The following is an 11590-nucleotide window of genomic DNA, read 5'->3' on the forward strand; positions in this document are numbered from 1 at the left end:
AAGGGCCACTTCCAATGGTACCGGTAGGATGGATAAGGTAAATTTCACCAATTTGGAGAGATTCCTAAGGGAAAAATTACCTGCAAAATAATGCCTACCACCATGGAAGATAACTGCCCAGGGTCCTCCTTTCAATAAACCAACGCGTTTCGGATTAACAATCCTTCCTCAGGGTATACAGTGGAAGTGACCCCCTGGTCTTTTTATACCTGTCTGACTAAAACACATATTCACTACAGCCAATCAGGTTCCACTATTCCTAAAAAGCTTATACTTTCCACATTTGAATCTACAAATGTTATAAAACGTTTACATATATATACATCACCATATTAAGCTGTCTGTTGTTCTTAAATAGCTAACATAAATCCATAAAAAACATTATTTCATGTAATTGGTTAAAAGGATAATCTAATACAGATCACTGCAAACATCTTTCATTATGGGGAAACATCCCTCTTCCCGGGTAAAAGCAACCACAATTTCCAGATAGTCCATATATCACGTGACACCACGTGTGTCCGGCCGGAAATCCATCTCCACCTTGTGTATGCTGGTTTCCTTGGAGACCGCACGTCCCTTGTTCCCGTCATCTGCAGCGGCTAACAGCCGGAAGTGTCTCTCTCGCGTAGCGTCTTACTTCCGGTTAATGGACCGCAATGCGGATTTCCAGTGCCCTCCATTGAACCGCAAAGCAACGTCCGTGTACAATAGAAACAAAGACAAATGTTAATGTTGTATATTACGCCTCCTGCCTTATATAACCATACAAAGTACATTATATCATCGCGGAATTTCATTGGTATAATGAGATATTACCCCATACCATTATTTCTACAAATAATGTGCTTATTTATTTTTCCCCTATATGGGTGTTTGGATAATTTACATATGTGTCTTAATAGGATCATTTTCAATATGTAAATAATGATTCTCTTCTCATTAATTACTACATGTAAGTTGATAATGTTCCACAGATATAAGGAAATTCTTTCAGACCCAGGAAAGATCTACAAGAACCACTTGGTCTCGAAATCTAAATTGAGACCCTTTGGATGTAATGTTTTAAGTTCGTAGATCTTCCTCATTTCCGCCTTCGCTAGTCTTTCTTCATCGTCGTTCTTACGCCAATTGGAATGAATACTCATAATGGCGCAGAAGTTTACAAGATGGCTAATATTACAACTATGTACATTTTTAAAGTGTTGAGACACACTGTGCGTCTCAAGGCCTTTTTTGATGTTGATCATTAATGAGAATAGACCCACAAAAAAACGGGGGGTGAGGGGAGGAAAATTCAAAGCACTTAATTCAAAGAGGAGACGTAAATGTAAAGGTCTAATTGAGCATACTGATATTCCTGTCAATGAGGATTTGGAAAAGAATGACCATATGACCGACTCTGAGACCAATAAAAATACCAAAATTTATAATCTCAGTAATTACCAATTATCAACACATGAAACAAGTGTTCTTGAAAAGGGTTTAAAATTTTCACCCTCCAATAGATGCAATAAGTTTAATGTATTTGTGGATGTAGAAAAGTTTGTCAGACGTCTCACTTTAAAGAGGTTTTTTAGTGATAAAGCTGAACAGGTGGTTCCTCAAAATGAAAGTAAATTCAATCTAAAACGTAAATCCACTTTCTTTCCGAAGCATAAGAAAGGTAGCTTCATTGAGGCGTTTGAAAAGGCTGTGAAAAATGATTTGGAAAGTATAGAATTGAAACCCAATAGAAAAATGAATTTAACTAAGGAGGAACAATTGGCTATTAAGTCTCTAAGAGAGAATAATGACATAGTTATCAAGCCCGCCGACAAGGGGGGCAGCGTGGTCATTATGGACCTGGAGGATTATAATATAGAGGTGTTTAGGCAACTACATGATGGTAACACTTATAGGAAACTTAGAACAAATCCGGGGTCTGGTATTATGGACAAATTAAAATCTTTTTTAGCTCTATATTTATCCAAAGGAGTGATTGAGGAGGAAGATAGTAGGTCTATTATTATAGAAAACCCATCAATACCTGTATTGTATATCCTCCCCAAGATCCACAAGGATAGGGAGAGACCTCCGGGGCGACCCATTGTGGCTGGCACTAATTCCTGTCTTTCCAATCTATCCCAAGCCATTGATAAATTATTACAGCCCATTGTACAATCTACCAAGTCTTATCTTAGAGATACTATTAGTACTATTAATAGACTTATGAAGGTAAACTGGCAACCTGGCTTTTTGATTGTGACAGCTGATGTACAGTCACTGTACACTGTCATTGAGCATGAACATGGGTTGGCAGCTACCGAATTTTTTCTTAATCAAACAGGTACAAATGAAGATGAAAAGGGATTTATCCTTGATGGTATTTCTCTCATTCTGAGAAACAATTTTTTTTTGTTTCAGGATAGTTTTTATTTACAACTTACGGGAACCGCGATAGGGCACCAGACTGGCACCCAGTTATGCCAATTTGTTTATGGCATATTGGGAAGAACAGGCAGTATGGAGTGGCCATCAGCTGGGTGCCAGTCTGGTGTCATGGCACAGATATATCGATGATGTTGTCTTTGTGTGGGGGGGTGACCGGAGTTCTCTCGATACTTTCTGTACACATCTTAATAACAACCAATTTAATATAAAATTATCTTTTGAGATTAGTGATGTTGAGGTAAATTTTCTTGATTTGAGGATTTATGTAGAGGATGGGGTAATCAAAACCAGTAACCATATGAAGAGTACAGATTGCAATTCTTTTATTAACTACACTAGCAATCACCATCAAAATTGGTTACAGAGTATCCCCAAGAGTCAGTTTCATCGTATTCGACGCAACTGTACTGATATTGGGGAATATGAAAGACATGCAGACATCTTACAAGATCAATTTCAGCAAAAAGGATATGATCTAGAAGTCATAAGAACAGCTAGAGATCATGGTACAAATTTAGACAGAAATATATGTTTAATTGAGAATAGAGATAAACAAAAAGATTCCATCAAGAGTAGGGGGATACCATTTATAACAGATTATAATAGTCAGCATAAACAGATTGAAAAAATTCTGAGACAACACTGGGATATTTTGAGTAGGGACCCTATGTTGAAAGAACATGTATCGGTCCACCCCAGCTTTGTGTATAGAAAAGCAAAAAATCTAAAAGAAAATGTCGTGAGCAGTGTGGTGGTGGCCCCAAAAATGCAAACTAGGGTGAGATCAAAAGGCTTCTATAGATGCGGCATGTGCATTATGTGCCGAAGTTGTAAAGGCAGTGGAAACAAAATAACGGAATATAGGTCTACACAGACCAATTTGACATATCCCATTAGACAATTCTTGACCTGTTCTACTAAGAATTGTGTGTACCTTTTAGAGTGCGATTGTGGCACACAGTATGTAGGACGTACGACCAGGGCATTAAAGGTTAGGATGGCGGAGCACGTCCGCAACATCAAAAAAGGCCTTGAGACGCACAGTGTGTCTCAACACTTTAAAAATGTACATAGTTGCAATATTAGCCATCTTGTAAACTTCTGCGCCATTATGAGTATTCATTCCAATTGGCGTAAGAACGACGATGAAGAAAGACTAGCGAAGGCGGAAATGAGGAAGATCTACGAACTTAAAACATTACATCCAAAGGGTCTCAATTTAGATTTCGAGACCAAGTGGTTCTTGTAGATCTTTCCTGGGTCTGAAAGAATTTCCTTATATCTGTGGAACATTATCAACTTACATGTAGTAATTAATGAGAAGAGAATCATTATTTACATATTGAAAATGATCCTATTAAGACACATATGTAAATTATCCAAACACCCATATAGGGGAAAAATAAATAAGCACATTATTTGTAGAAATAATGGTATGGGGTAATATCTCATTATACCAATGAAATTCCGCGATGATATAATGTACTTTGTATGGTTATATAAGGCAGGAGGCGTAATATACAACATTAACATTTGCCTTTGTTTCTATTGTACACGGACGTTGCTTTGCGGTTCAATGGAGGGCACTGGACTTCCGCATTGCGGTCCATTGACCGGAAGTAAGACGCTACGCGAGAGAGACACTTCCGGCTGTTAGCCGCTGCAGATGACGGGAACAAGGGACGTGCGGTCTCCAAGGAAACCAGCATACACAAGGTGGAGATGGATTTCCGTCCGGACACACGTGGTGTCACGTGATATATGGACTCTCTGGAAATTGTGGTTGCTTTTACCCGGGAAGAGGGATGTTTCCCCATAATGAAAGATGTTTGCAGTGATCTGTATTAGATTATCCTTTTAACCAATTACATGAAATAATGTTTTTTATGGATTTATGTTAGCTATTTAAGAACAACAGACAGCTTAATATGGTGATGTATATATATGTAAACGTTTTATAACATTTGTAGATTCAAATGTGGAAAGTATAAGCTTTTTAGGAATAGTGGAACCTGATTGGCTGTAGTGAATATGTGTTTTAGTCAGACAGGTATAAAAAGACCAGGGGGTCACTTCCACTGTATACCCTGAGGAAGGATTGTTAATCCGAAACGCATTGGTTTATTGAAAGGAGGACCCTGGGCAGTTATCTTCCATGGTGGTAGGCATTATTTTGCGGGTAATTTTTCCCTTAGGAATCTCTCCAAATTGGTGAAATTTACCTTATCCATCCTACCGGTACCATTGAAAGTGGCCCTTGTTCTTTTAAATAGGGTACCCCTTTGATGTTGTTTTATTATTTTATGAACTGTTTTTATCCCTATTGTTTGGGGAAATAACTTTTTGAATGAAAAAAGACATTTTTGCACCATATTTGCTGTCATTGGAAACTTTTCGTGTGGAGGGAATGGAATGGCCGTATACCCATAACAGAAGTGGAGAAAGATACCTTTCATTGCACATAGGGCTTATATTCAAGGTAAGCCTGGTGTAGATAAATCGTGGATTAGAGGATTGTTGAAAGTACTAAAGAAACCTTTATGTGAACGCATTACATTTAATACAGGTCAGTTGCCGGGAGTGACGACCTTGGAAATCATTGGTGGACATATTTAGAACAACTAACAAACATGTTGTATAATATGTTTTTTGTTTGAGGAACAAGAGTCTTATCCATTTGGAACGTATACATAAGCATCGCTGGGAGATCGCCTCTTTTTTTACAAACTCCTTCTATCCTAGTTTCCTTAAAATTGTGGAATGAAAAATATATGTTAACTAAGTGCTTCATCGCGCCCTACGGGCGCTCTTCACACCGTCGCAAGGGGCTACGCCCCCACAACCCTTGCATGCCTATCTGTGGTTCAATATTTGTATTATATGGAGTATTACCTGCATTCCTTTGTTAGTGGTTAAATATTGCACAATGAAAGGGCGTGCGATGGTGAAGGAGGCGCAGCCCCTTGCGACGGCGTGAACAGCACCTGCAGGGCACGATGTACAGAATGTAGTGGGTGCGGGGGGGACTGCAGATGGGGGAGGGTGTGTGTAGATGCTGCGGGTGGAGGGGGGCGGATGCGGGAAGGGGGGGCAGATGGGGAAGGGTCGGGAGGTGCTGCGGGTGGGGGAGGGGCAGAGGAGTGGGGGCTGCAGATGGGGAGGGGTCCGGAGGCACTGCAGGTGGGGGAGGGGCAGGGGTGCCACGGGTGGGGGAGGGGCAGATGTGGAGATGTTGCGGTTGGGTGAAGGGTTCCGGAGGTGCTGTGGGATGGGAAGGGTCGGGGGTGCCGGGGTGGGGTAGGGGGTCCGGAGGCGCTCCGGGTGGGGGAGGGGCAGGTGCGGGTGGATGGGGAAGGGGGTCCGGAGGCGCTGCAGGTGGTGGAGGGGCAGGTCCGGGGGTGCCGTGGGTTGGGGAGGGGTGGGTGAGGGGGGGACCACGGATGGAGGAGGGTGTCTGCAGATGCTGAGGGTGGAGGGGGGTCAGGTGTGGGGGGAGACATATATGGGGGGTGGAGGGGGTCTGGAGGTGCTGTGGGTGGTGGAGGGGCGGGGGAGTGGGAGCCGCGGGTGCTGTAGGGGGTCTGGGTGGAGTGCCGCATGTGGTGGAGGGGAAGGGGTGTGTGGGGGAGGGGTGGAGAGCCGCATGTGGTGGAGGGGAAGGTGCGGAGGTGTGGTGCATTGGGGAGGGGTCTGGAGGCGCTGTGGGTACTGTACTTGCCAAAAAGGTAGTTGGAGGGTATGCAGTGACAGGGTCAGAACAGGGGTGACGGGGCCAGGACAGGGGTGACAGGGCCAGGACAGGGGTGACGGGGCCAGGACAGGGTTGACGGGGCAAGGACAGGGGTGACGGGGCAAGGACAGGGGTGACGGGGCCAAGACAGGGGTAACAGGGCCAAGACAGAAATGACAGGGACAGGATAGGGGTGACAGGGCCAGGGTAGGGGTGGCAGGACCAGGACAGGGGTGACAGGGCCAGGATAGGGTGGACAGGGCAAGCACAGGGGTGACAGGGCCAGGATAGGAGTAACAGGGCCAGGATAAGGGTGACAGGGCCAGGATAAGGGTGACAGGGCCAGGATAAGGGTGACAGGGCAAGGCCAGGGGTGACAGGGCAAGGCCAGGGGTGACAGGAACATTACAGAACACAGGGCACGGGAGAGATTGGTATTAGGGACAGAACAGTGGTGACAGACAGATGTGTCTTACAGTAGTCACTACTGCTGGCTGCTGCTGTTCCACTCCAACCTGTTGGGATCTACTGCTGCTATAGACTTGGCATGGCTGAATCTCTCAGGCTGGAGCCCTGCTTCCTCCGCCCGTCCGCGTCCCTCCCCCCCACTCCTCAGTCACACACCGCGGACCTCGCGGCTGCCGGGAACTGTGGTAAGGGGAGACTGGGAGTGACTGGTTAGCCCCCAGGAGATGCTGCGGCTGGAGGGAGGATGGGGTCGGAGCCTGCAAGCAGCACGGACTTCTGCAGCGCTGCCCACCGGCTAAAATGTGTGAAGGAGCTGGGCGCACCTCACTGCGGGCGGCAGCGCTGCAGCTAGCGGTGGGGTTGCCGGAGCTGGAGATAACAGAGGCAGTACGGAACCTTCACAGCGGCAGGTGCCCCACAAAACTGCAGCTAAGAAACGTGGATTGTGCCAGAAAGTGATGCTCCTCCGCGCCAGAGAGACCCTGCTGAGTTTGCTGATGTGGGGGGTCAAGCACACAGTGAGCCGGTGCCCGTCTGTCTGTACGGCATACCCCCTCACACACCCCCATACCTCCCAACTGTCACGATTTTCACCTGAAAGTCCCATTTTTTGGGGTCTGTCCCGCTGTCCCACCCGTGGGCCGCAGTGTCCCGCGGTGGGGGGGTGGGCGAGCAGTTGGGAAGCTCCTGTACTTGCTGTTCTGCTTAGCAGAGCAGCGGTGAATAGACGCTGTGCGCATGCGCACAGCGTCTATTTAGTGGAGACAGAGGGAGGGGGGCATCAGGGGTTACGGATTAAGGGGGGGGTCCGGCAGCAGAGCCAGATTAAGGGGGGGCCCAGGGGGTACATACCATGGGCCCCACGGTTTTAGGGGGCCCCCCAGCTGGAGTAGCTCTGTCCCAGCTCTGAAGCTCCCCCGTCCTGCCAGTAACAGCAGCAGCATTGTGCTATAGTCAGCACATGCTGCTGCATGTTGGCAGCCTCCCTGCTTTCTTCTGCCTGTGCGGGTGTGTAGGGGGGAGCGACCACCCCCTCTGGATTTACCCCTAGCTGAGGGGCCAAAATCCCATTAAAAAAACAACAACAATTCCCGGAATTTGCATAAGGGGGCGTGACTATGCAGCCCGTGATTAGGCCACGCCCCCAAACCCACAGCAATGAGATCGGGTCCCCTGTCTCAAGTGCCCTGGGCTCCCTGGGCTCATAATCCGCCCCTGGGGGCATGCCAGCAGCTCACAGAGTGCTGAGCATGACCCCTCACTGATTAAAACGGGGGGGGGGTGGCTCACGATTGCGGGTCCTCCATGAAGCCACGCCCCTTTTCGTTGGCCACGTCCCCTTTTTGCCATGCGTGAGTCCCTCCTTCTGCCTGAAGAAAGCTGGGAGGTATGCACCCCTGCCTGTGCCATGCCCATACCATCTGCTTCTGCTCCTAGTCTCCTATAGATTTGCCCAGATCTGTGACTCATTTGACTAACTCTGCCCAGTGTTGTGACTCCGCCCAGCATTAGCAAATGAGGCACAAAGTCACAGATCTGGGCTATTATATAGGAGATTTGAGTCCATGTTTGTAATTTTTATAATTTTTTATAATCTTTTGTAATTTCTTGTGAAATTCTAAAAGATATGTATGTGTTCTAAAACAATTTTATATGCCTTTTTAAATATGTAAACAAAATAACCAATGTTAAAGTTTTAAAGCTATCTGTCAATTGTAATTCACTAAAATAGATATGTTTTGTTCTTTCTAAAGACACCCCTGATGAAGTCATTTTTGACGAAACACGTCGGTTAGTATGCATGTTGTTACATTTTGAGCATATAGAAAACATTTGCCATAATAAGGGTTGTATTGGCAACTATAGGAAGCAATGTATTAATGTATTGTGTCAACTAAGAGGCCGTTGTTTTTAAAGTTTTAAAGCTTTAAGATATGTATTCTAAATAAATTTAATGAATGGTTATTTGGGTGTATTAGGAAATTGTTATTCTGTTGTACCAAAAATCTGTCTGTTATTTGGGTATATCAGGAAATTGTTATTCTGTTGTACCAAAAATCTGTCGTTACTAAGAACCATTAGTCAGCAAAATTATATACAGGCGCCCCTGTTGATACAATTGTCTTATTTGTAATATTTTAGGGTCCTATTCTGGCAGAGGACCATCATCAAGTTTTGGCGGCCTAATCTATATTTGTTCATTCAGTCGTAAAAACTATACTAAGTATTTAGTTAAGAGCACAGTATCGGTTCCCAAACCTTATTTATAAACTTTACTGCCAGACACCGATACTAAGATGCTCAGTTATGCCCCAATTTTGGGATAGGTCCTAAAGGAGCCAAAACAGTAAAAACATCTTCTTTGATGAAGATATTGATATTTGTATTGATGAAGATGAAGCGGACTTCTATAATCTATTGAATGATATAGAAAAATTGTCAGTTAAAGAACTCAAATGTTGGTACAACTTGATTACACTAGAAAAATATCTAGAGATGGGTAGAATACCCAGAGGATTCAGATTACAGAAAAATCCTATTATAGGTGCTAACAATGAGGAGTTTATGTTAAACTGGAATAAAATACTAGAGGATAGCTCATTGAAATTAATCAATTTAATAATATTAGAAAGGAAGGAGTTGAAGAAAATTGAGGATTTTAAAAAATTAGAGGCAAATATGTCAAAATTTGACAATAATGATGCCTTCTGTAATGAAGTAGAAGGGGTACAAAAAAGGTTGGACAACCTGGAAAATTATATCATACAGAAAAAACAAAAGAAATACATTAGAGATAAAAGGGACTATGAAAACAATCGAATCTTTAATTGGGCAGAGAACAATACGAGCTTATACAACTACCAACATGGAAGACAAAGATTAAGAAGCTATAGGGATAGATCTAGGGACCACTCAAGGAATTATAGGAATAGAGGTAGAGATGGATCAAGGGACTATTCAAACAACTTTAGAAGCAAAGATGGATGGCAACAAGTAAGAAGGAAACAAAGAAGGTCTCCTCCAAACCCTAATTATGTATACAAGCAATACCCCAGATGGGAAAGGAGGAACTACCTAGATGCTAAAAACAGATATGAAACATTCAGTTCTCCACCACAATCAGGATGGAGGGATTTTTTAGATGGGAGGAAAGAAAACCAAATCCCACATACACAAAGGAAGGAGGAGCTATTTTGAAGGTTGGATTCCCCACAAGGCATAAAAAGGAGACTCCACGGCCACGAGGAAAGAGGGGCAGTGGGAGAATATCCAAAGAAAAGAAAAACACTGTTCAACACACAGGAGGAGAACAGACAGGAATTTATAACATCTCAGACAAACAGTTATCCGAACCACAGAAAGAGATATTAAACAGAGCACTCAAGTTCGCTCCTGATTCACACTGACAAATTTGACTTATTTATAGACCTATACAAATATGTGCGGAATCTTACATTGCAAAGGCACTTCTTGAAACCACAGTTGCCCATGAGTCATGTGAATAAAAACGAAAGCCAATAGTGTCCCGACCCTCAAAATATTACCCAGTGGAGTCAAGAGGCAGTCATTTGGACATCTTTTATGAATCAGTAAAAGAAGATTGAAAAAATTAAAAGTTGAAAAGAAGGGATTCAACAAAAACTTAAAACCTCAGGAACGGGCCGGCATCGAGGAAGGACGTGCTCTGGTGGAGCTCCGGCCTGTGTCCCCCTAAATTGGTGCCCTGCCCTTACTTTGATAGGCCTACAGCCTGTTATTACCCCCTCCCAAGCCAGCTGTGCTCCCCTGTGTCCGGAGGTCAGTGCTGCGGAGTCGGGGGGGCCCTCCGTTGCCCCCTGCGGATTGCGGCCTACCTCTGCTGCGGGAGCCGGGGCCTCAATTCCGGAGACGGACCGCCGGGAGGTGCTGCCCGCTGGACCCGGAGCTGCCAAGTCGTGGATCGTCTCCCCTGCTTGGACGCCACCCCCCGCCACAGAACACTCCACCCGATGGGCCGGGATCCCAGCCGAAGGTCGAGCAGAGCGGGTCCCGCTTGAGGTGAGGCCCAGGGCACGTGTGTCGGATGGCGGCCATCTTGCGGTTGGCACCTCTCGGCGCCCAGGCCCTGCGGCGCACTCCACGGCGGACCTCACGAGCTCCTGGGCCCTGAACCCCCTCACCCACACCTTCAGCGCTCCCACTGGGCTCCCTATCCATAACTGGCAGCAGTGGACGGCGGCACGGGCCGCGGGAGGTACCAGGCTTGAGGATTGGACGGTGGCCATATTGTGACTGGCGTCACCCTCATTATCCTCCAGGAGGCACACCACCTAGAGATCTGCCACACAGATCCCCCTGCAGCTTCCCCCCTGCTCTGCTGGCTTACAGTCCTTGTGTACGCTGCCCAGTGGCGTCACAAGGGGGTGCGGGGGGTGCGGCCCGCTCCCGGGTGTCACCCGCCGAGGGGTGACACCAAAATGCCGGCTCCTGCAGAGTGACAGAAGCCGAGTGCTGCACTGTTATATTATGTGCAGCACTCGGCTCCTGTCACTGTGTAGGAGCCAGCACTGCAGGGACAGCACCTCCCGGGAGTCAGCCCTCACCTCCCACACCCCCCAGTGATCAAAAAAACGGGTGTCGGGACGCAAATCCCCGCCCCTCCGCAAAGCCCCGCCCCCTTTGCGTGCCTGCAATTGTCTAAAAACGGGTCCCGCCCGCGAAGCCCCGCCCCTCTATGTAAGCCACACCCATTCCAGTGAAGCCCCACCCCCTTTATCCTCGCTGCCGCACCGGGTGTCACAGAGGTGAGTGACGCCTCTGACGCTGCCCACCCTCACTGAACCCTGAGCAGGATCTGGATGGATGCGGCTGACAACGCCACCTTCCTCTGTACTACCTCCACGTTCGGCTCCCCTTGCACCATCCCACTGGCACATCTACGACACAGTGGAGCCTAGATTTTTCCCATACTGCTTGTGG

This window comes from Pseudophryne corroboree, chromosome 1 (genome assembly GCF_028390025.1).
Source record: "Pseudophryne corroboree isolate aPseCor3 chromosome 1, aPseCor3.hap2, whole genome shotgun sequence".
Classification (NCBI taxonomy): Eukaryota; Metazoa; Chordata; class Amphibia; order Anura; family Myobatrachidae; genus Pseudophryne; species Pseudophryne corroboree.